Raw genomic sequence first — 24,450 nt, forward strand, 5'->3', positions numbered from 1 at the left:
GAGTGCCTGGCGTGCTCTGGTCCATGGGGTCACGAAGAGTCGGACACGACTAAACGACTAAACAACAACAACAAATCCCCCACTCACCCAAAAGAGTTCAGCGAGAATGAGCGCTTTTGTCCTTCCTCCACATTCCTGTGCCAGAGTAACCCCACCTCAACCACCATTTTGAACTCTCTAGAAAAGGGGATTCTACTATAAAAGTGGCTTATCTGGAGGCCTCCAAGCAAGCAGTCCTCAACGTCCTCTAAGTTTCTTCTTCCTCTACTACTTCCTATCAAGGCAAAAGCACTCAAGTCTTTCTTTGGGTGGCTGTATAGATATTCCAGTAAATATTTCACTGCACCAAGAACCAGCTGCTAAGTTTGCATTCTGCAGATCAATGCAACCTTCCCAAAATATGAAGAAACTTTGTAAAAGAGGACTTAATGCTTTGGTGTAGGATGTTGTCTTCCCTTGTTTTTCTTTTCACTTTCTGGTAAGGCTATTCTCTAGGGGAGAGAGACTAATGGGGATTTTCCTCTCTTTTTACAAACAACACACACACACACACACACACACACACACACACACACACACACACAACCCTTGATGTTAATAAAGCACTTTCATTCTGTTCCGTAGATAGCCTGCTAAGCCACGGACCGAAAAGGGGTGGTCAGCAGCTGTTCCCATCAGCTGCTTTCCTTTAATAGTACAGGCATCAAAAAGGAAAGCAGCTTCCATTGAACTAAAAGCAAAGCCAGGGAATAGCGTATTAGCCAAAAGCCATTTCCGTAATGGGACTACGGTTTTTATCATCAATCAGAGGGACCCAGATTAAACTTCTGCCTCCTCTCATTCTGCCCTCCCTGTATGTGGCTGGAATAGAAAAACAGCAGCAGACTCCATATTTTAGGAGTGTCCTGGAAAGCAGCCCCACCCAACAAGATTTCAGGGGCTTTTGGCATGGTGGTGTGAAAACACACACACACACACACACACACAGGGTGCTCCTTTTCATTTCAGCATGGTCAACTAGGACAGCTGCGCTAAGCAGATGGAGGGGGTTCACATGGGCCCCCCTCTGTTTTCAAAAGGGATTATTTGCAAGGAGCAAAAGCTCTGATCCACTCCTTTACATGTGAAATAAAACCGGGAGATCTCATCACAAGGTGGACGGAAGTACCTGCCACTCATGCTACCCTGCCAGCTTTCGATTGCCAGGAATCCGAGTTGGAAATTATTTCTTAACACACAAGTTATGGATAACTCAGTCAGTGCAGCAGGAAACTCTTAATCTCAGGGTTGTGGGTTGAAGCCCCATATTGGGCAGAAGATTCCTACATTGCAGGGGGTTGGACTAGATGACCCTATGGACTCCTTCCCCCACAGAGGTGTGTCTGACACCTGCATTATACAGTTTTCATTGTATGCTGAAGATGCACCTCTCTACCTTAGCTTTTGACAATTCAGACACATATTCTAAGCGCCCAGCCTATTCTTGTGACTGCAGTTTGCTTTAAACTGTTTTTAATACTGTGTGTCACACTGTTACAAACCACCCTAGAATAGTAAGGTGAAGGGTGGGTCATTAGTTAAATGAAACTTCCATGTCCGGAGGCAGCATACTTCTGAATAACAGTTCCTCAAGGACAGACAGTGGGGAAGAGCAATTGCCTTCTTCATCTGCCCTGTGGGCTGGTCACTGTGGGAACTTGACAGAAGGCTCCTGCCCTGTTCTTTTGACACTTTAGGTATATGTTTTTAGGATCCACCTTACTTCTACAACTGCAAGTTGCTTTAAACAGTATTTGATCTTTTGTTTTAATTCTGTGACCCACACCCTGGGACCTTAGGGTGAAGGTCAGGTTAAAGTAATAATAAATGATGGTGATGATGATGCAATTTTATAATTATAACAGCTTTCCTTTTCATCCATCCAAATGACGGATCCCTGACATGGTGCCAACATGTGGGGAGTAAACTAAAGTGGGCTTTACCCACTCACAGAGGTCTCCTATGAGCCCCCATACACTTTTGCGCAGACCAAGGAGTTATAATGCAAAGAGTTGTGATTCTTGCTTTTTTCTGTGTATGTTCTGTTTTAATTCCTTCTTTAGCTAGCGAAGGGGTGGAGGCATGAGGAGGCTCCAAATAGTCACACAATCTTGATTCTTAAGAGAGGATCCTAGGAGGATTTTCAGTGATCTAAATCCTAGGTCATGGGCAGGGTCATAAGGCAAGGAGCCCTCCCTTCTCTCAAAGGGGCCGTAGAAGGTGAGTGTGCAGGTAAGCATTGCTCCTCTTGCAGAGAAGGCTCTCGTCAGCATGTTGCTTTGGCGTCTCCCCAATCATTCAAGAGACAGCAATCCTTAAAAGGAGGATTGCTCTGTGTGTTATGGCTACTATGTCCTGCGTCAGAAATCGGCCAGTTTCACTGAAATATCATTGGGGGGTGGGTTAACGTGGGGCTGCACTTTGCTCTGACTGATTGAGAGAGGGTACAAAATGTCTTAATAACCACGGAATATTCACACAGGGGCAGATCTACTGTGAAACTAATGAAGCTTAAACTTCAGAGCCTCTGATCCTGGAGGGGCCCCACAAGCCACATCTAGCGGACCCAATTTGTTTCACAACAAAAAATGGATTTGTTGTTGTTATTGTATATATTTCAACAATACCAAATAAATTATTATTATTTTTTAATTGTCCAGTAGCACCTTAGAGACCAACTAAGTTTGCTCTGGGTATAAGCTTTCGAGTGCTGTGGCACTGTGGTCTAAACCATTGAGCCTCTTGGGCTTGCTGACTGGAAAGTCGGCGGTTCGAATCACCACAACAGGGTGAGCTCCCATTGCTCGGTCCCTGTTCCTGCCAACCTAGCAGTTCGAAAGCACGTCAAAATGCAAGTAGATAAATAGGTAGCGCTCCAGCGGGAAGGTAAACAGCATTTCCATGCGCTGCTCTGGTTTCGCCAGAAGCGTCTTAGTCATGCTGGCCACATGACCCGGAAAAACTGTCTGCGGACAAACGTTGGCTCCCTTGGCCAGTAAAGCGAGATGAGCGTCGCAACCCCAGAGTCGTTCGCAACCAGACTTAACTGTCAGGGGTCCTTTACCTAAGGTGCTACTGGGCACTTATTTATTTATTTATTTATTTTGACTACGTCAGACCAACACGGCTACCTACCTGAATCAACAATACCAAAGTTTGACATTCAGTAGCACAGGTGTTATAAAGGAGGTGTGTTGCAGTAAATTGGCTGTTCTGCTGTGGCTAATGTAACCCACCCCCCTTTTAACAGAGGTCAAGATCCTAGAGGAATAACAGTGAGTTCATGAAAGTACTTAAGTGGATACCAAAAATGCAAACTCACATAACATTTGTGGTGATCTGTCATGCAACAACCCCACTGAAGCAGTTAACTTCTCTTTGAAAGCCTCATTGCTGCTGCTAACTACAGGGCCCCACGATGCAGCGAAACTCCTGCTTACAATTTCCCACAATGCTGTTTCCTTATGCTACTCTCTGCAGGTATAATAATGCGTCATCACAGTCAGGAAAACATATTCCAGCTATGCGCACAAAAATTAGTCATCTGGGGAGTTGCAGCTTTCACTTAGAAATCAAGTTTCTAGTCCCTCAGTCTTCAAAGCACCTGGGCCAACACTTGGTGGGATTTCAGGTGACAGCAGAGTTGCCTGAGTAGTTTCCAGTAAAGTCAAGGGCATCAGCAACTTACAGAATTATCACAGGCAATTCTGCATAACAAGCCATTTGTGGTACCTTCTGGGGTGGGGTGAATAACATGCTGTGGGATTCTGCACAGCAGATATTGCAGTGAAATGGATTTGGTTAAACAGCAACAACTACATACACAGCCTTTTATAGAACAGCATAAGCGAAAGGAAAGGAAATACAGCTTTTTCATCAGACACTCCTCTTAGATGGAGGTGTTAAGTGCGGCTGCCCTGCGATCTGCAAGAGGACCCTGTTCTACCAAGAGGTTTTCTCCTACTAATTAGATTCCATGTGGACTCGCTCAGCAACATTTTCATTTCCGGCAAGCAATGCCTGCAAGAGGCATCATTAACAGATGTGCTGTGCCCTATCTGGCTCTTCTGCTTTGCTTTGAACATATGTGGCACAGATGTCCCTCCTATCTATACTGCACCAAGGTGACAAAACTATTAACTGCGCAAGTAAATTTCTACACCAAGGACCAAAGCAAGCAAACTGCTTAACACAAACATGGATTTGCTTCCGATACTGCTCAGGAGGCCCTTAGGTAGAACAGATCCAAAGCGACAGAAAGCCCCAAAGACAACTCAAGGCAAACGAACCCTGAAAGGGTGAGGTAGCGGCATATTTCATTGGCAAAGATTCCCCCAAGGGACTCCTACACACGCCAAGTCAGCACTTGAAATGCTGTAGCAAAATGACCTCATCTTTGTCTATTCCTGTGATGGCCAGATGAGCCCCGTAAAGCTACACTGCTAAGTCTCCAGCTCCAGTACACTCTGGTCTTTGCTACTGAAATCTGAATGGTTCTGCACCAATTGTACGTACAGTCCAGCTACCTATAAGGCAAGTAAAACATTTCTTCTAGGTGACCAAGCAGGGAGCTTTGTTTAGTGGGCTAGGTTCAACGGTCTTGCATTAATTTCCAAGGCCCTTAAAATGGGTCCAGAATATCTTAGGGTTCCCCTGGTTCCCAGCTTGATCAGTGAGATATTCGGTGACCCCCCTCATGGCCCAGATACATGGCTTGCAGCCACTAGAAGCCATGCAGTCAGTGTGATGAACATCCCACCCAACTGAGATTAGACAGGCCCCCTCCTTGCCAAACTTCAGACCCACGACTAAGACTTCCTTGTTCCAGCAGGAAATTTATGGTGTATTTTTTACAGTTTCATTACGCCATTTTACTGTGGGTTGCTGTGTCTGTACACCTCTCAGAAATGGGAATATTTAAGCAGTATATAAATGTGTCGGTGTCAGCTAATAAACAAACAAATAAACAAACAACTTCTGCAAAACAGAGGAGCAAGATGGGCTAGCAACCTTCGGGCTAGTCTGCAAGTGCTGGAACAGCCTGCAGATACTGAAATAGGCAATGCAGTGCCTATAACGAAAAGCAGCTCTTACCTTAAGCAGATAATCCCGTAGTGTGTCCTGGATCTCACAAACCGCTTATCTGCAAAATAAAATATTTAAAAGAAACAGTTGCAGAGTTTCCAATAATTTGATCTTGTTTCAGAATACACATAACCCTGCTAATTTGTTTGTCAGAGGAGCCTAAAGTGCTTTTCTTTATCATCCGTGTCACTGCATTGTCTAGGATTGTCCTAGCCACGTAGCCTCCACTCTCTCGAGAGACAAGAGAGTCATTAGGATACTAATCCAGATCTAGGAGGCTTCTTGCGCACCATTCAATATAAACTTCAATTAAGGTAATAGCCTAGATAGCATCCCATTAAGGAAGGCCGAGGCAATGAAACGCACCAGACTTTGCAGCAGCGTGGAGCTCCTCATCGCACAGAAGTGAAACCCGGCTAGAGCGAGCGCACACCCCTTTAATTAGTTGCACAATTATTTCTAATCAAGTAAACAATGATGTAATCAGAGAGAAGGTTTAGCACTTCGCACAGCAGTCAGATGTCTCTAACTCAACTACACAACAGGTAAAACCATGCTTAACCAGACTAAAAGAAAGTTCGAATTTAGCAACTTTGAAGACCCACCCGCTGCTGCAAACTGCGCTTCCCAATGCAAAGCCATATGGATGGGATGGCCAAGGGTTCAACAGAAGCAGCTCTAGACCCATTTAACCCAAGTTGTGCCTGGATAACTCAGCTATGAGTGGCCACTACCTACAGTCAACACTCAGCAAGGAATGAAACAAATGGGTTTTTTCGGGGGGGGGGTTATTTTGATTATGTATTTTGTGATTTCATCTTGTGATTTTATCTTGTGAGCCACCTTGAGATCTACAGGTATAGGGTGGTATAGAAATCTAATGAATGAACAAACAAACAAACAAATGTTCTGCCAACCTTGCTATCTACATGGGCTCCGTGGATGGTAACACCAGACACAGCCCCACCCAACACACCCTGCCACCTCCATCCACATTTATGTAACGCCAAATGGAGGTGCAGCACAGAGCCCTGCCCACGCTGTATGTCAGCAGACATGCAGAAGCAACAGCCAAGGCTAGAATGCGCTCACACCACGAGCAGAATATTTTTCAGCAAGGGCCCAGCGTTGCGACACTGAGGGCGGGTCACAGAAGCAATTAAATGTTAATCAAGCACGTTGGAGGTTGTAAGTGAAGCCATGCTCGGGGCAAATGCCAGTGTTAGAAATCCGCCAGGTGTCGTGAGTGTTTTGTGACTGGCAAAACTGTGACCACTGGTCCAATTGTGACCAGGTGGAGATCTCTGGATGCCAGGCTGGCGGCTAACATCTCTACCTGGCTGGTCCCTACAGCTTTCTTAAGCGGGTTGGCAGAAAAGCTAATTTATTGCATTTATCTCCCACCTTTTTATCCAAGGAGTCCATGGTTCACACACACACCCCACCTCATCTAATCTGTACACCGACCCTGTGAGGCAGGTGAAGAGGCTGCGACTGACTCCAAGGTCACCTAGTGAACTTCAGGACTGAGTGGGGAATTGAACCCTGATCTCCCAGGTCCTTGTCCGACACTCTAACCACTTGACCACACTTCCCTCCTAGAGTCCTTCTGCTATGGGGCAGCACTATAAATTAAGTACGTTAAATAAATATGAGGAAAGCCTAATGTAACTTAGAGAAGGATCTGAAATATTTTCCTTGAAGCTTGAAGTTGTTTTATTGGATATTTTAATGTGTTGTTAACTGCTCTCAGGTTTTTCCTTTAAAAAATAAAGCAGTATAGAAATTAAATTAATAACAATGATAAATTCCAGGGGGGGGGGGTAAATGGCACCTAGACATTCTGTTGTGGCCACCATAACCTAGGTTTAAGGTAGCATTTGGTGATTAGCTTATATATACGAGTTTCAAACACTCAAAGATACCGTACTAGCTGAAAAACTGGTTGAAGAACATAGCATTGGCAGCATCTGGTGGCTTTGAAGCATCCTGCTCTATCCTCTCCGCACCCTTTCTGCACAAACCACTCCGTGGGCACGCTGTTAGCCAGCATTGGCTGCCAGACAGGCCCAGTTGAGCCCCACACCCAATATTCTCTCTGTGCTGACTTTCACATGCATATACACTTTGGCAGCCCTTACCGATTTTCATTATCGATAAACCCCAGGGATTCCAGGACTGATGTCTGAAAACCACCAGCTCAGAAAATAAGAGCAGCACTAAGTAGAGCTTCTGGAGCGTACAGTTTTGCGCCACCTCCCCAAAAGCTATGGCTCCCTCAACCCAAGCACCCCACTGTCCTTCATTGCACTTTGCAGGAAAATGCTAGTTACAATTCACGTAATGTGCACTTTTAATCCCAATCACAAAATTCAGCTGCCCGGAGGGTAAAATTTGGATTTTTGTTGGCAGGGATTCAACTAACTTTTTTTTTTTTTTTGCATAGGACAAACGTGCTGGTGTGATTTCTACTGTGTAGTTGATTCCTTCCAACTTGTCATTCTTCTCTGTCTGTCTGTCTGTCTGTCTCTTTCTCTCTCTTGCATGCACACACAGCTCTCTTGATAGAAAATTTCCTAACATGCTTGCTCTACTTTCAGCAGCTTAAGCAAAGTTTTTTTTAAGAAGAGACAGAGAAAACAGAGGGCAGAGCAGGGACGGCACACTCTCAATGAGTGAGGAGCAGGGAACCACTCGAGACTTGGCCTTCCACCCTGACATCACAGCTCATCTGCTTCTGTCAACAGAGATCAGAGGACACAAACTACATTCTGCATGACTCAGTGGAACTGGTGCTTCTTCACCTTGGCCAAATCATTCCCAATATTGAGCAAGGAGAGCAGAAAAGGGCAGAGACCTCCACAGGTATACAGGAAAATCAAAGTCAGTTGAAATGAACCTTTGTTTGCTCCCCCCCCCAACATACACACAGAGAGCACCCCATAACCCAGCTGGAACAGAGGGTTTCTGCACACAGCTTCTGAATAGAATAGACAGCTTCTTGTGCCAATAAAGGCTAGCAGAAAGTAGTAGAAAGTAGAATAGACAGCATGACTGAACTAAGCTGAAAGGTGCTCACTATCGCAGCACATATACTAAAATTGGAACAATACAGAGAAGATTAGCAGGCCCACCTCCAAAAAAACTAACCTGGACGGACGGAAGCAAGCAACTTGCCACTTGCTTCCCTTCAGCCTGGGATTTTGACAGGTGCAAGCTCTCAACTTTAATCTGTACGAACCACCATTCTAGAGAAATGGTGGTAAAGGTCAATAATGCCCCTTAATAATGTCTACCAACTTCACCAAGTTCATTTATACCAGTTCCTGAGAATCACCAGTTGTGAAACTTGCTGTTGCACTCACATTCTTATTATCATTATTAAAATTTGTATACAGCCCTTCATCTGAAGATCACAGGGCAGTTCACAACATAAAATTACAAAATGAGAACACAAGATACATAATAAAACAAAAACAAACCAGTAACTCCCTCCCACAAACCTATTTATAAGGCTACATAGAATGTTAATCAACTAGAGGACTGGTTATAGAGAAACACTTTCACCTGGCGCCTAAAGAAATGTAATGAAGGCGCCAAACAAGCCTCCCTAGGGAGGGCATTCCACAAGTGGGGAGCCACCACAGAAAAGGCTCATGTTGCTGTCCTCCAAACCTCCCCCATGGAGGAAGCACATGAAGGACCTCAGATGATGATTGCAAGGGCCGAATCTGTTAATATGCTTGCAGACTTCCCACAGGCATCTGGTTAGCCATGTTGAAAAGTGGGTGCTGATTCAGCCACCAAGCTCTTCTAACATTACGATCTGTCCACGAATGCACCGTGAGCCTCTGATTAGTCAGACTTGGATGTATTAAAATCACAAGGTGTGATTTTCCACACCTCTTGGTTTCTGGAACAAAGCTGTCTAGGGTGAACACTAAGTAACCCCTCATGAAACCTTCCGCAACTTGATGTCATCCAGATGTTTCGCCCACAATCCCCAGGCAACACAGTCATCTATGCTGGCCAGGGCAGATGTGAATAGCCCAAACACATCTGGAGGGCACAAGGTTGGGGAAGTCTGCCTTAGGTCTCTTTTGGCAGAGGAGGAACGTTTGTTCCTCTTAATAGTAATCCTAGCTTGTCAAAAGATGGAACCAAATACAATTCACCTCTTGGATAACTACTATCTTCTACCTGGGCTTTCTGCCAGCATCTAGACTTGCCACGGTCTTAAATCAAGCATTTAAGCTGGGGCTATGGCAGGCTCACTTTCCACAGAGCAGCCAAGTTTTAGACACATCCCTGCTCCGAATCAAGTTACTGCCTCACAGAATCAGTCGAGTTTGTATATACAGTAAAAAGAGAGCAAAAAGGCCCGTAGCCTTCAAACAGTCTCCTTTTGTAAGCTAGTCAATAAATACTTATAGATGGGCAGCTATAAATATTAATATTGTCATGACTTCTGCACTCCAAAGATCTGTGTGCCCCAAAGTTCTCTTGCGCTCCCAACAAGCCAAACTGGGAGAAATAACTGGTAAGCACTGTTTGCAGAGAATTCAAATCCACGAGTTGGGCTTCTTCACTAAATAAAGCACAAAATTCCCTTCAAAGCACAAACAAGACTTGGGAAGCCAATGTACACAGGGGTCTTTGACTTTATTTCCTTTAAAATAAGGCTTGGCCGTTTTCCCGCAAAACCATCCAAGCAGTGAACGATAATTCAGTCTAACAGCCAGCCTCCTCTGCCCTGCCCGCAGAAAGGAGAGACCCATCGCATCTGGCCTGGCATCCTGAATGAACCCTTATTATCCCAATGCCCTCCAGAGGAGGTTTTCTGCCTTGTCAGCATCAAGTTCCACAGGGATGCAGAGAGGCAGAACAGTATCTTGTGTCATATTGTTTACCAACACATGAGGATGGATTTTTGCAGCCCGCAACCTTCAGCTGAACCTGGAACGCTTACCCTGCAGACAAAAAAAATAACCAAAAAAAAAGGGCTCTGCCACAGGCAAGTTACAAAGTGCAGAACAAAAAAGAAGCAGCCATTGCGGGGGGGGGGGGAGAGAACACAGTCTGAGAGGCAGCCAATCCAGCATTTATATCGCAAGCTCCAACTCTGCCAAAGCCACTGCCAAAGGAGGGTGTTTGGGGTGGGGAGGAGGCGTCTGTAGCCCAAGGCTTGGCAAGCAAGATGGTTCCTTAAGAACAGAGTCCAGCCACTTTGGACAGATGCCCCAAGAACCTCCTCCCTTAACTGCTAATTTGGTAAAATTAAACGACCCCTTGCTGCCGAAGAGGTAAATCACAGCATTGGTTTATAACTGCTATAGGCGTCTCCTGCCAGGCGGACTGAACGATGTCCAGTGATGACTTCAGGGGAATTGTTTCTGGGGAAAGACTGAGACGTCCCCTCCATCAGCCGAGGTTCTCCTCAACTGGGGAGTTTTGTTAAGGAAGAAAAGAACTACACGTCAACTTCCTCAAAGGAGGTTAAGAGCAGCGAGGAACTTGGGAGTGCAAGTCTCCAATTCACGACTGGCTCCACTGCAAGAATATTTCCATGACAGGATCCTCCCCGTCACCTTCCTAGTGTCCTGTTCACATTAAGCATTAGGGCTCCTGCTTCAAGGAGCAGGCAAGAAGTGGGGGTGGATGGGTTCATTATTATTTCTTTACAGTACATTAAGCCCACAACGTGAGCAATGGTTACGTTCTGAGGGTCACGCCTAAACGCAAAATCGTGTATAGTCAAAACACACTGGGTAGGTAAGACTGCCAAAGTCTTTTTCTGCTGGACACTCACCCCCTTCCCCCCCTTTTTCAATTGCATAAAGCTGAATGCGCACAAGTTAAATGTGCGTAAGTCACAGTCTTACTGTACTGCATTTTCATATCTTCATTAAGTTTACGTTTTTTAAAAAAGGAACCAGCAGGTGTGTCCCAGCAGCCTTCACCAATCTCGTGCCCTCCAGATGTTCCGGACCAGAACTCTCCTGGCAATGGAAATCTCCTCACACGGGGTTGACTCCTCCTATTTACAAAAGGCTCTTTGATGCTGGGGAGGCTTCTGCAGAAAGGAAAGGGTAACAAGGTGGCTTTTGCAAATCTCCCTTCCTCTCTGAAGCCCTTGAAACTCTGACCCAGAGGGTTGGGGGAACCCTGCAGAACGAAGGAGGGATCTGAGAAGCTGCAGAAGGGGGAATTGTTTCTTCCCCCTTGCTGTCATAGAAGCCTCTGCTGAATCAAAGGACCTTCCATGGAAGGGTGAACAGATCTGGATACAATCCATTTTTATTTTTTACTCAAATGCAGCTGGGAATTTGACTGTACTGTTCTGTAGTAGTGGGGGGGGGGAGTGTGGAAGAGGGTGCTTAACCCTTGCCCTGCAGGCTATTTTTCATCGCTGCTATCAAGCTAGCAGCCTCCACCCAGCCCCCTACAAACCTGCATAGCATTAAAAGTGGGGGTGGGATAATGACATCTCAATCACAGAACATACAATTTGGCCCTCACTTCTAAAAAATAACACTCTGATTTGCAGAAAGAGGACTATACATCAATAAACTATTCTACAGCAGGCAGGGAAGAACATATCCCTTCTTTAAAATGATGCCAGACCACAGCTGCCATTTTCTTCTAACAACCAGAACCAGCACCCATCAGAACATAAACTTTTAGATTATCTTTCAGAATCCAGACTTCTGCTCTCCATCAGATTTGGTTTCCGCGACCAGTTTGACAGACCACACCAATGACATGCATTACTTAATGCTTCTTTCCTTAGGGCAGGAAAAGTCCCTGCATATTATCAGTATTGTGCATTTTACCCAACAGGCTTCCCACAGAAATAATTGTCACCCTTGCAAAGAGATTTACTTAAAGCTAGTCTAAAGATTATCCAACGGGTCTCCTGCCTCCTGTGGCCATGTGATAGGGTGGGATTTTTTTTAATGTATTACCTTAATGGGTGAATGGATCTATGTAGGGTTTTGTTTGTTTGGCCATAAATTGCTTTGAGTTGCCTTTGGCAAGTGACCAATAAACTTAATTAATCATCTTCATCTCTGTCTCGCTACTCACTGTTTGAAGGAAGAAGCCCCAACTTCTTCCTTCAAACTTGGTCACGGTTTACCTTGGAATGGCCCCTGGAGAAAGGGTCCCTAACTCATGCTGGTCCTAAAGGACCCTCTTTCTCTCTGCTCTGCTCAGACACTACAGGCAATTATTATGCAGCGGCCAAGAATTAGGGAAAGCTGTCTCAGTAAGTCCCTAAAATCTGGGTCTCAGCTGCCACCGCTGATCCCTTCTTTATTACTGAAGACAAATCAGAGGCCTTAAGCGCCACCTTTTGCTATGCAAACCTGCTTGAGAAATAAGATCTGCATCAGGCGCTCTTCTCCAAGTGTCCCTGCCTGCAGAGCAGAGACCACCGAAAGGGCCTTTTAGTGGTGGCGACTCATTCACAGAAAATACTCTCCCCCCAGGGAGACTCACCTGACATCCTCACTATTAGGTTTTGTGTGCCAAGTCCATTTGCCTCGACATTTTGGGTGGTTCTGCATTCCTCTGTTTTACCAACCATTGGGCTTTTCTGTTGCTGCTGGGGTCTTAGATTTCTTAGCCTGTCTCATTCTGCTGCTTTTATGATGTCATTTGAAGTATTTTTAAAGGTGTTTTTAAAAAACTAGGTGCCTTTACTTTTTGTTACCCATTCTGGGATTATTTAAAAAATTGAGAAACAAGCTAATTATATCCTGAATAAGTATTTTATCTTTTTAAGGATGAAAAGAAACAACTAGGTGGTGTGGTCAGGCCAGCTGTTTCAAAATAATCACAGTATGAGCAATATTGTTAATTAAAGCAAGGCCAAAAGAAAATGTTTGCCAAACATACAAGTCAGACATATACATACTTTGACCTTTAGCTTTGCCTATTTATTCAACTTATGCTTCTACCTGCATTTTATATTTTAAACACCATATTATTTGCATTGATTGATTACTTTATTAATTGGGAGACAGTGCGGTATCGAGCTTGAGTGTTAGAACAGGACCTGAGAGACCAGGGTTCCAATCCCAACTCTGCCACAAAGCTCACTGGGTGACACTGGGCCAGTCACTGCCTCTTAACCTACCTCACAGGTTAACTGAGGAGAGGGGTGAACCACATACTCCTTGGAGAAAAAGCTGGGGTAGAAATGCCATAAATAAATATAAAATTGTTCTGTAAAGTGCAGTGTGACCATCTATGAGATCTTTTGATGAAGGGCAGTATATAAATTTAATTAATAGTAATAATAATAATAATAATAATAATAATGGTAATAATAAATAATATGGTGAAAAGTGGTCCATAAGTATTGGGAACAAATAAGTAAAACTGAGTCATTTTATTCCTTTGACTGCAATCTAACTTAGGCCCAACTAGGCTTAGTTTGACTGAATAACTGTCACTGGCAGTTCTTTCATTCTAAAGAACTGAATTTCAAGCTCTGCCTTTTTCGCGGTGAATGCTAACCCCATTAGTCTAATCCAGGGGTCAGCAACCTTTTTCAGCCATGGGCCGGTCCACTGTCCCTCAGACCTTGTGGTGGGGCAGACTATATTTTTGGGAGGGGAAATGAACAAATTCCTATGCCCCACAAATAGCCCAGAGATGCATTTTCAATAAAAACACACATTCTACTAATGTAAAAACACCAGGCAGGCCCCACAAATAACCCAGATATGCATTTTAAATAAAAGAACACATTCTACTCATGTAAAAACACGCTGATTCCCGGACCGTCCGTGGGCCGGATTGAGAAGGCGACTGGGCCGCATCTGGCCCACAGGCCTTAGGTTGCCTCCCCCTGGTCTAATCTGCAGCAGCCCTTTCCCAACTGCACCAAGTCAAGGAGACTGAAGTCATCCAAGCCCTGTCATTCCCCCAGGACTGGCAAGGCCATTGCACCAGAGGGCTTTGCTGTAACTCAACCCAAAGCCAAAAATAGAAACCCATGTGGCTGCATGAGCCCTACTACAATTCAGATCAAGCTCCCCTAACTGAATAAAGTGACAAACGTCTAAGCAAGTGTTCAAAAGCTGCTTCTAACACTGAAGCTGAGCCACTGTAACAGGGAGGCATATTTGCTTTGGAACAAAATATGGAAGACAAGGTGTTCTTCTCCCATTTCTGGCAAAATCTGAATGAAGATGGCCCATTAAAAAAACCCCATCAAGATTAAGGTGCACAAAAGCCCTGCTCACCATTCCCTCTCGTGTGATTCCAGCTGCACTGGAGGAGAAAAGAGGGGCTGCATTTGCTGGGTCCACCCCATCCATCGTGATCCCGACATAGCCCTCTGTGGGTTTAAGAAGAGCTTCTGCAGTTGGGACCCTGCTCTACTTGCACTGGGTGGAATTCAGTATAGAGCTAAGTGGGGCTTGCATGTATAAAACAAAGGTATCTTGTGCAACAAGACTTTTCTCCACTCTCCTCTCCCATCTACCCCCCAAAATTTCTTTTGCAGGTTCCCCCAAACCTCCAGAGCAGATTTCAGGGGCGTGGGAGAGGAGAGAAAGGATAGTCCCATTGTGCGAACAGATGTCAATCCGTGCACAGAACAACTTAGTTGAATCCTGCCCACCAGCTCCCTGATCTTGCAGGGTTCCAAAACTGTACGGGAAGCCACCATGAGCTCAGCAGGAAGCAGGTGAAGTGAGAAGAACACAACAGAGGGGTCAGAGCTAGCAAGCACATATCTGCTCTTATTCTCATCGCAAAAGGAGAAGAACACCAGAAAGGGGCTCAGTATCATTGCATGAAAATACAACTTTGGCTTAATGCACCAAACTGGCACCCCATTTGCTTGCTTTATATCTAACTTCATTCGACCATAATAATGAAATTCTGTACACTTGTTCAGGACACAATTCTACATTCAGTCTCTGCACCCATTTTTAGTGGCAAAGGATATATCTCCCTGGAGTATCAAGACAGCCTGACGACATTTCATTAATACCAGTAATTTGGGGGGCAAGCCTGTAGTTCAATGGTAGGAAACCAGTTTTGCATTCAGAGGGTCCCAAGTTCAATCCTTGTTATCTCACAGTAGGGCTACGAATCTTCCCTGTCTGAAACCCCTGAGAGCTGCTGCCAGTCCTTGTAAACAATACCAAGGTATTGTAAAAAGCAGCTTCCTTTGTAAAAGCTGCAGACTTGTGTCTTTGTACTTTGTTTACAATTGTCTGTTATACCTCAATAAAAAGTATTTTAAAAGTACAAGGTAGTTTCTATGTTCTAAAGCAACAAAGCCTATATTGACACCAGGGATAGCTCACTTGGTAGAGCATGAGACTCTTAATCCCGGGGTTGTGGGTTTGAGCCCCACATCGGGTAAAAGATTCCTGCATTGCAGGGGGTTGGACCAGATGACCCTTGTGGTCCCTTCCAACTCTACAATTCTCTATCACTAAGGTGGGTAGAAACATTATTCTGAGTCTTTGGGGAAATGCAGACACCCTGCTAGTTTTATGGACCCAGTCACACTACCCTGATGCCAGCAACAACCTCAGCTGCTCAGTTCTGATCAAACCTCGTCTCCAGAGGCCGCCTCCTCCTCCTCTTCCTACGGATGAAATCTGAACCAGCTTGAAAGCAGCAGCTCCTGAGCCACAGAGGCAGCCTGCCCACTGGAGCTCCATGTCACCTCTGCCTACTTGAATTTCAAGCTTTACGGCCTGCTGGTACTTTTGTTTCTCCATTAAGGTAACTGGACTCTGGAAATCACCACCATTGGCTCTCAGAGTGCTGCAGGAAACAAAAGAGCTATCACTCCCGGAGCAGAAGATTACAGCCTATTATAGCCATCTAATGCTCTCCATTTGTCAGGGAGGTCAGAGGACACCTCCCTCACTAGGGTCTCACCCAACGCCAAGGAAAAGAACAGCTTCCATCTTCATACCCAGGTGCTGCACAGAAGGAAATTACCGTAGTCTTGCCTACAAGGGTGGCAATTACAGGGTTATCTCTGCAGTGATTGACCTGCCCCATAAGGTGTATGGACGAAGAAAGAGCTGAGGTTGTGCTAGCCCAATTTCAAAGACAGTGTGACATATAGCACTGTGTGCCATTTGGAGGGGAAACTCCCCTTTTGCTCACAGCACAGCTTCCACAGTGCATGATGGGATCCCATCTCTTAGAAAAAGTTGGCCAGGAAACTCCAAACTGATTTTGGTTTTGCTTGTTGCAAGGATGCTTCTCAATGCAGGCTGTTGAGATACCTTTACACTGCAGGTGTATTCTATTTTATTCCCAAAGAAATTTAGGGATTCTAACATTGTGAGGTTGCTGAAAGATCACCTAGCATTCCCTCATCTGGTCAAGAACTACAGTACTGAATTCTTTCAACATGACCCTTAGACTGCCTTTCAAACTAATGACTTTTCTGGGTGTGTGTATAAGATCTATTCATATGTGTGTATTACATATTAGCCATCAATATGTGCTATTCTAATACAAATCAGTTGTCCAAACCACTCTTCAGAATATCAAACCCACCAGTAAGGAATGGACGATCCCCTCCCCAAATACTATACTTAAGAGTCAACAAGCAATGCCCTTCCTTTTAAGAGTTACCTTGCATCAAATACCGTGTTTCCCCTTTTTTAAGACACCGTCTTATAACTTTTTTTCCTCAAAAAAACACAGGGTGGCTTAGTTTCGGTGGGGTGTCTTATTTTTTTATTGCCGGTATGGTATTTATGGCTCAGGGCGCCGCTGGGCTCTCTTGAGTGCTCGGTGCTGCAGCAACCACTGGTTCCGGGTGGCGGGGCGGCAGGCGTCTTTGACCAGGCCAGGCGGAGGCCGCTGGCTCAGGCGCTCCGCCCGCTGCTGCAGGGCGCTCCAAGCTCCTTGGCTGGGCCAGGCAAGGAAGAAGCAGTGAGCCCAGCGGTGGCAGCAAGCACGGAAGCAGTAGGGACGCTCTTGGAGCGCCGCTTCACAGCTGATCGCGCTCCTGCAGTGCCGGCCGCATGGAGTGACTCTGTGAGTGGAGGTGCCTGTGGGGGTTGGTTTCCGCGGCGTGGAAGTATGGCTTATTTTCGGGGTATGTCTTATATTTCTCAAATCCTTAAAAACCCTGCCATGGCTTACTTTATGACTATGTATTAAAAAAGGGGAAACAGGGTAGAAGAGGAGGAGTAGACACTTTAAGCCAAACCTTCCTGTCTAGCCAGATTCCAACTCTCCATAGCTTGGCACCAAAGGAGATGAGGGAGGAACAGAGGAAAGCATACTTTAAAAATCTATAAAGGTAAGGTTTCCTCCGCCCATATTTCAGGTATAGGCACTCCAAGCATCCAGCCACACTTCTGTTATTTAGCAACAACCATCCACATCACAAGAGACAAAAAGTGTGGCCATTCTTATATTTATGGAGGAAAGGGTTATTGACAGCTGCTGGCCAGGATGTCTATGGTGCTCAGATCCTGCTTCTGGGTTTCCCATTACTATACTGTAGAGGACTATGGTCAGCCACTGTGAGAACAGGATGCTGGACCAGATGGGCCATCGGCCTGATCCAGCAGGCTCTTCTTAGGTTCAAGATGAAGCTGTCAATGAACACCTATGCACTGGGGGAACTAGGACCCAAAAGGCCGTGCAACAGGACAGTTGGACATAACTAAATGCCATTTTACAGAAGTCTGTTACTTGAGGGAAGCTGTGCTCAATCCAAGGAACACAAAAGCACAGTACCAGGACATAATGTGCTACCCAATGAATCGTACAGCTTCCACCCCAATATTTTCTATTTTTTAGAGATGAGCAAAATCCTTTCAGGTTGGGAGAAGAGTTAGGGAAGAGGCGAGAAAGAACTGATGCTGTGCAAGTTGCATAGAAACCAAAGACCATTTGCTACAGACCACAGTTACTCAGCTATCACTATTAGGGACCTGGTACCAAAAATGTGCTTTGCTGCCATCCTCTCAATTTACAGAGGTGCTATATGCAAATATGAGGACACCAAATATCTACCTTAAAGGGCTGTTGTAAAATATCACCATTAAATCATTATGTGAAAGTAGCATTAGTTATTATGCTATATGCCAGAGCAGCAGCTATGTTTGCCTGTGGCTACGAAGACAACACTTTAAATCAGGCTTCCCCAAACTTTGGTCCTCCAGATGTTTGGGACTACAATTCCCATCATCCCTGACCACTGGTCCTGTTAGCTGGGGATCATGGGAGTTGTAGGCCAAAACATCTGGAGGGCCGCAGTTTGGGGGTGCCTGCTTTAAACACTAGCAAATTAATTGTGGCTTCCATGGGCCAGAGTCCAGCTCTCCAAAAATTCATCAAGCTGGTAGCCCGTATATATACACCCAGAGTACGAAGCGAGGCCCAAAAGCGGAGCAACGCAAGAGATAGCAATAGGTGCGTCACAGTGCTATGCGAAGCGCATGACTGCAGAATCCAATCAAATGCATCCACGATCTAAGGAACTGAACACAAGATCCAATCAGCAAGTTTAAGAGATTATAAGAAAGAGCCAAAGTTATTTTTCTTTACTTTGAAATATAACCCAAGGTGCCTGGTGCCATTTGATAGTTTCTAGGTGCTGGGTCACACCAAGTTTCCTGGGATGCTAGTCTCAGTCCTTGGGTGTACTTCACAAACCTTCAATATCTGAATATGCTCAAGCATCAGTTAAGTATTGGACCTAATCAGATAGCTGAGTGACCTGGTTTACCTTACAGAAGGAATGTGGAGGGAGTACATCTGGCTAAAATGTCATCACGTTTTGATTTTTTTTAAAGGTTCCATAAGATGCAGCTCGCAAGTTTCAAGCAGATTCTGCTCTGACCTTCCTTGATCCATAATTTAGTGAATTTAAGTCTTTTCAACACAGACATGGATGACTTCATGGTCCTCATGATTTATGTTTGCATGCTTTCCATTTTTAAATCTAACTTGAATTGCTTTGTAGTGATAATGCTTTTTGAAAGCCTAAAGAATAACATGGGCCCATTTTTTTTCTCCTTGTGCAGAATATGCTTTTCTTTCACTCCAATTATGCATTCAGTTTTTGACACCACCAGCCAGGTACTTAACCTGGAGATGACCCACCTGGCTTGGGTCACACCTTGGAGAAAGGAAAATGTGCTCTCCCATGACATCCCATAAAACTACAAGCAATCAAGGATTTTATGGTTAGTCATTTCAACGTTTAGGGAACGTTTCTAACCCTCAAGGCTGAAAGAGAAAACCCTGAAAGTGTGTTACTAGTTTCCAAGTTAAACAAGAAGCAAAATAATGTAAACAGGGTTTGCAGGAATCAAGGACTTTCTCAGCATAGATACTGGATACTTCACCCATTCTCAGGAGCTCTGATATTACTTTACCAGTTAAGAGAAAAGGAAAATCAGGCACAATTTTAAAACTCTTAACATACACACAAGTTGTTGTTGTTGTTGCCGCCTGCCCTTCAGACTAAGGTCCCAGAGCCAATTAGTTAAAACCAGTTTATAACAACTTACAATCACAGAAATCACCTGGGTCCCAAAAGTATATATGTCAAATGTCAAAATCCAGGGTAAAGGGGTGTGTCTTCAGTGTAATTCAATATAAGTAATATTTAACACATTATCTACAACTGTGATTGCAGCGGTTGGCTGTTCTAGGCATGCTCCAAATGCATCAGGAAAGCTCTGGATTTCATAGAGAAACATTTAACCCTCCTAACCAGGAAATCCTGTTCACCACACAATCTAGCCAGGGTTATCTGCTGGTATCTGCCCTTCCTCTGCAGCCCCAGTGCTGCTATCGAGACAGCCCTCGATCCAGCAGGCTGGACTCTCTGTGGTTAGGCAGCTCAGCAGGCCTTTGTCTTAGCAAATAGCTGGAGCATTGCACATTGCTCAGATTGGTCACCGAGATGAGATCACCCTTAACGGCCAACTCCATCAAAATGTTTTTTGTTAGGAACTGCAGCAGCAGCAGCAGCAGTTATGCCTCTCCTCAGGAAGCAGGCTCCATTTTCTAGTCTTATAAAGCCACAAGAAGAAATACTTCGGAAAGAATTTTTGCCACCCAAAAAAAAGACAGCGTTCTCAGGCTTCATTCCCTCCCTGACCTTGAAGTGCTTTAAAATACTGGCAAACTTGCCAACCTTGTTCTACTCAACAGCACTATCTGAGAAGACAGAAAATTCAGGGTTTCAATATAACGTAGACAGCGGCCTTACTATAAAGGCATCTGCTAGCAACATTAAACATCTAAGCTTTCCTGAATGGCTCTCGCCTGACAGCTCCACCATCTGGATGTGGTGCCTGGGGATCCTTGGATTCACACACTAATACTACAGCCTGTAGAATTTTATCCGTTGTATTTTATCTGTACAATCAGAATGATTTTCAGGAAACAAAATGCTTTTTTTGTGCAGTATGAGCAGGAGCAAGGAACAATGTTATACCGTAGTTAAATGTTCTCGCTTGTCTTCTCTTACTCCACCTCACTGCCCTGCTCACAGCTGTGAAGAATATCCCTACATTATGAACTGGCTGTACCTGGCCACGTGTTCCTGTGGCTCCGTCAGGGCCCCTGTTTCCCAGGACAGACGCATGACGTAACGACACCCCTCCTTCTGTTGCCCCGGCGGGTGACGTCATATTCCCCCTGCATGATGCGTCACCCTCCACCCCAAGCCCTCTCTCTCTCCCCCTCACATACCGCATGGACATGTTGGGGAGGGTCTGCCCGGTTCCCCCAGCGGATTCCGGCGGGCGAGGGGGAGGCGGTCCAGCTGCAGGTCCTTAGGGAAGGCGGACATGTCAAGGGAGGCGGGGAGAGCCGAGGCACCGGTGGCAGAGAGGATCCCGCCCCTGCTCTCCCAGAAGGAGCCGCCGGCCACCCGCTCCCAGTACCCTCTGCACGCCCGCGTCGGAATGACGCCACCGTGTTCCCCGCGGCGTCCTATGAGTAAAGAATGTACTATAGCGTCTGTTGATTTGATGTCCAACAGATGGTGTGTTTTTCCACAAAATCATGTTTTTACCTGTCACAGGTGTGATGTCTATATAATCTAAGTATATGCAAACACTCGCAAATTCGCATACAACGTTGTGTCAAAATTTCAAGGCAATCGTTCAAGCACTTTTGGAGATTTTTGGTTATGTACAAACGGAAATTCATATATATATATATATATATATATATATATATATATATATATGGTCACCATTAAGAAAAAGAGGCAGGAATAGGCCAATATATATGTGATCAAGTGACTTTTCTTCTTTAATCTAGCTCAAGATGTAGCTCAACTGACATAACTAGCCAGATGTTTAACTGACAATCAATCACAGTCTGTACATCATTTGAAAAATAAGACTTTAGAGCCATCTTGCCCCAAAACAGGAACTAGACATTCCATTTTGGCAACTGCAACCTTGGTTTACAGAGCCATTTGGCTTCTGACTTATATTTCTGAGTTTCTAGCACTGGTCCATGTGTGTGTTTTACATTCTAATGCAAATACTAGGCTGTAGATACAGATCTGAGCAGGGATTTAAAATTAATAAAAGCTACGTAGCAGGCATCTCAATGCCCAGCCACATTAAACACCCTAACTTTAAGAGGGTAAAACTAACTTAAGCTAGGAGCAGCACACCTTAAGCAGGTAGCAATGCTGTTTTGTAGAAACAGTCCACCCTGCTGCTCTCTTTGTCCGTGACTCAGCAGAGCACATAGTCTCATTATAGGCAAAGTGCAAAGGGGCGGCTGTCATTATCAATGTCTTTTTCAACATGTACAGTAGCATAGTGGCCAAGAACATTATCTCTGAGTAATCTAACCTCTGCTACAGATTCACAGATCAGCCCCTATCCTGACCACCTTAGATCCTTTGAGCCTCTCTCGCTGGAAGAATTACTGAAAATCTGCATGAAGAACTTAAGAGCTATTAGAAGCCCCTAGTGATCCTTTTCTTCTCGCTATTAAGATCACATTATTTAAATATTACAATGGGGTTGCTTTTTCCTACAGAACCAGGAAACAGACAAAATGGACATTTTATTAGCTTAGCTAGCTGGACTGCACAACTGCATTCTTCACACCTGCAGATCTGACCCAACCAGCCAAAAATATCAGTCTCTAAGGATTATTGCAAAATGGAAGGATATCGTTGCAAAGCCATCTGCTCTCCCTATTTACACATCACCCAGATTAGCAACTGGAAGTCATTTTCACATTTATTTAGTCCTTTCTGAGCTCGGCTCACCACCGCTGCCGAAGGATTAAGGTTTTTAGAGTTCAGAAGTTGCTAAGTTTGCAAAAGGCAGTTTGCATCCTGGGAACGTTTATTTTCAGTGGGTCATCAGAATGGGATGGGGGTCGAAGAAGTACCTGGTGCTGATTATGTAGTTAGGAAAGAAAGACCTTGTTCTCATACAGGGTAAACGCATCTTTCAGTGTTTGATACTTTTTAGTGTTTGATGTTGTATTGTGTTAGTTTTTACTATTTTTTATTGGGAGCCGCCCAGAGTGGCTGGGGCAACCCAGTCAGATGGGTGGCATATGAATGAATAATAATCTTAACCAGATGCAACTGACATACTCAACCTGAAACACGCAAAGCTATTCCACCCATCCATACATTTCACAGGATTTCATCCACAGTCATATGTGGGAAACAAAATATACACAGCTATGAAGCTTCTGAATTGGGAAGTTAAAAGTCTTCAGTCAGCATATCAAGCTGCAAAAATAGTTCCGTATTAGAACAAACTGGGTTTGCAGGGGAGCGGGGGGCAAGAAAGCCAGCTAAGCCTCAGATCCAAAGTTTAGCAGACAAAAGAGATTCCGTATAGGTCAGAGCCTGTGAGGCAGAACGGTTAACTGGCATGAAGACAATGTCAAATTGTGTACATGACTGTATGCCACCAAGTGCTACAGCAGAGTGTCTCATGTTCAGGCTACAGCATAAATAGAACTAATTTGATCTAATCGAGACGTTCCATCTGCCAAAAGGTATTACAGAAGGCAGGGCTCACAGTGGCGGTGGGGGCAGCTGGTAAAAATGTGCTTTCGTTTTTTGTCTCTCAAAAGAAAGGGGACAAGTACTGTATGTCTAGAAATTCTTTGGCATGCGCAATGTAAGGACTCTAGTACACAGAAACGCAGAGGAACTTTACCGTCATGGATGAGAATCAAAACGGAATGTAGGAAACATCCTATCAGCTGAACTGTCCCATTAAAAGAATGTACAATCCGTAAGAACTGAGGAGTAAGCAGCTACCCAGTTGAAAGACTGAGCAAGCTGCACCTCACACATGCGAATGCTTGAGTGCTCATTCACAAGCAGAAAGCCTGAATAGTATTTAGTCTGCGTTCATTCAATGAGATGCCGGTCTATGGCTCATTCCTGCAGCTGCCTCCTTCATCTGTCAGCACCTACTCACTTGACTCAAAACAGAATGGGCACTCACAAAAATTGAATCCTAATACAAAACAGTCAGATGGGGCAATGCAAACGATATCCCTCTTATGTAGCCACATCCTAACAAGCTCTTATGCACCTAAGAATGAAACAGAAAGCAAACTGTCAAGATTCAGTTCCCCTATGAAATGTCGTCTGCACAAAACGTCCATATCTTCCGGGAAAGACTCGCCTAAATAGGTTTTCAGTAAGCCCTTCCAGTGGTAATAAAGTGGTGCTTTATTGATTAGGAAAATGCATAATGACACAAAAATGTCCTGACAGGTCATTTGACTGATAATAAAAAAAAAAAAACCAAACCACCTTGGTCAATTTATCAGTCAAATAATTGTATAAACAAGTAAAGCATTAATCAGTACGACAAACCAAGGCACACCAATAACAAAAGCAACTGGGTCCCTGTAAGACTTTGGTGCCACCTGATATCAGCATAGCACAACAGCTTCACCTGAAAGCTCCTCATTAAATTGCAAGGCTGTGACCAAACATAGACTTCGTCGGCTAATTCCCATCCCTTATTCCCACTGTATTGCACTGTTTACTATAGCCTGATGAGGAGTTCTGGTGAACTCGGAAGCCTGCACACTATTTTGGAATGTTTTGGTTGGCCTAATAAAGATTATTTGCCTACTATGGATTTTGGAGTTCTCTTATGGGCAAGCACAGTCCATCTTGCTGCTTGTGCATGTGTGCGTTTTCAGGAAACTTTACAGACCACTATTGGGACACCCCGCCTGGAGGTCCCTCCTTTTCCCACATCAAATGCCACTGACTCAATGGTAGCCTCAACTCCTGGGCCTTTGTCAACTGCCATAACTGCCTCCAACACTTACAGAAGTCCT

At 44.7% G+C, this 24,450-nt stretch overlaps 1 protein-coding gene and 1 pseudogene across 12 annotated transcripts in view; one reads left to right on the forward strand and one right to left on the reverse strand.

Annotated features, from left to right (window-relative positions):
- Positions 1-24,450, reverse strand: part of LOC118091751 (serine/arginine repetitive matrix protein 2) — a 198,911-nt gene that overhangs the window by 156,485 nt on the left and 17,976 nt on the right. For all 12 annotated transcript variants that reach the window (XM_060281018.1, XM_060281023.1, XM_060281017.1 and 9 more), the window contains exon 2: positions 5,134-5,182. The gene's annotated coding sequence lies outside the window, so the exon portion shown is untranslated. The remainder of the gene's footprint in view (positions 1-5,133; positions 5,183-24,450) is intronic.
- LOC118092403 (U6 spliceosomal RNA) lies at positions 8,196-8,256 on the forward strand (annotated as a pseudogene).

Source organism: Zootoca vivipara, chromosome 12 (assembly GCF_963506605.1).
Source record: "Zootoca vivipara chromosome 12, rZooViv1.1, whole genome shotgun sequence".
NCBI lineage: Eukaryota > Metazoa > Chordata > Lepidosauria > Squamata > Lacertidae > Zootoca > Zootoca vivipara.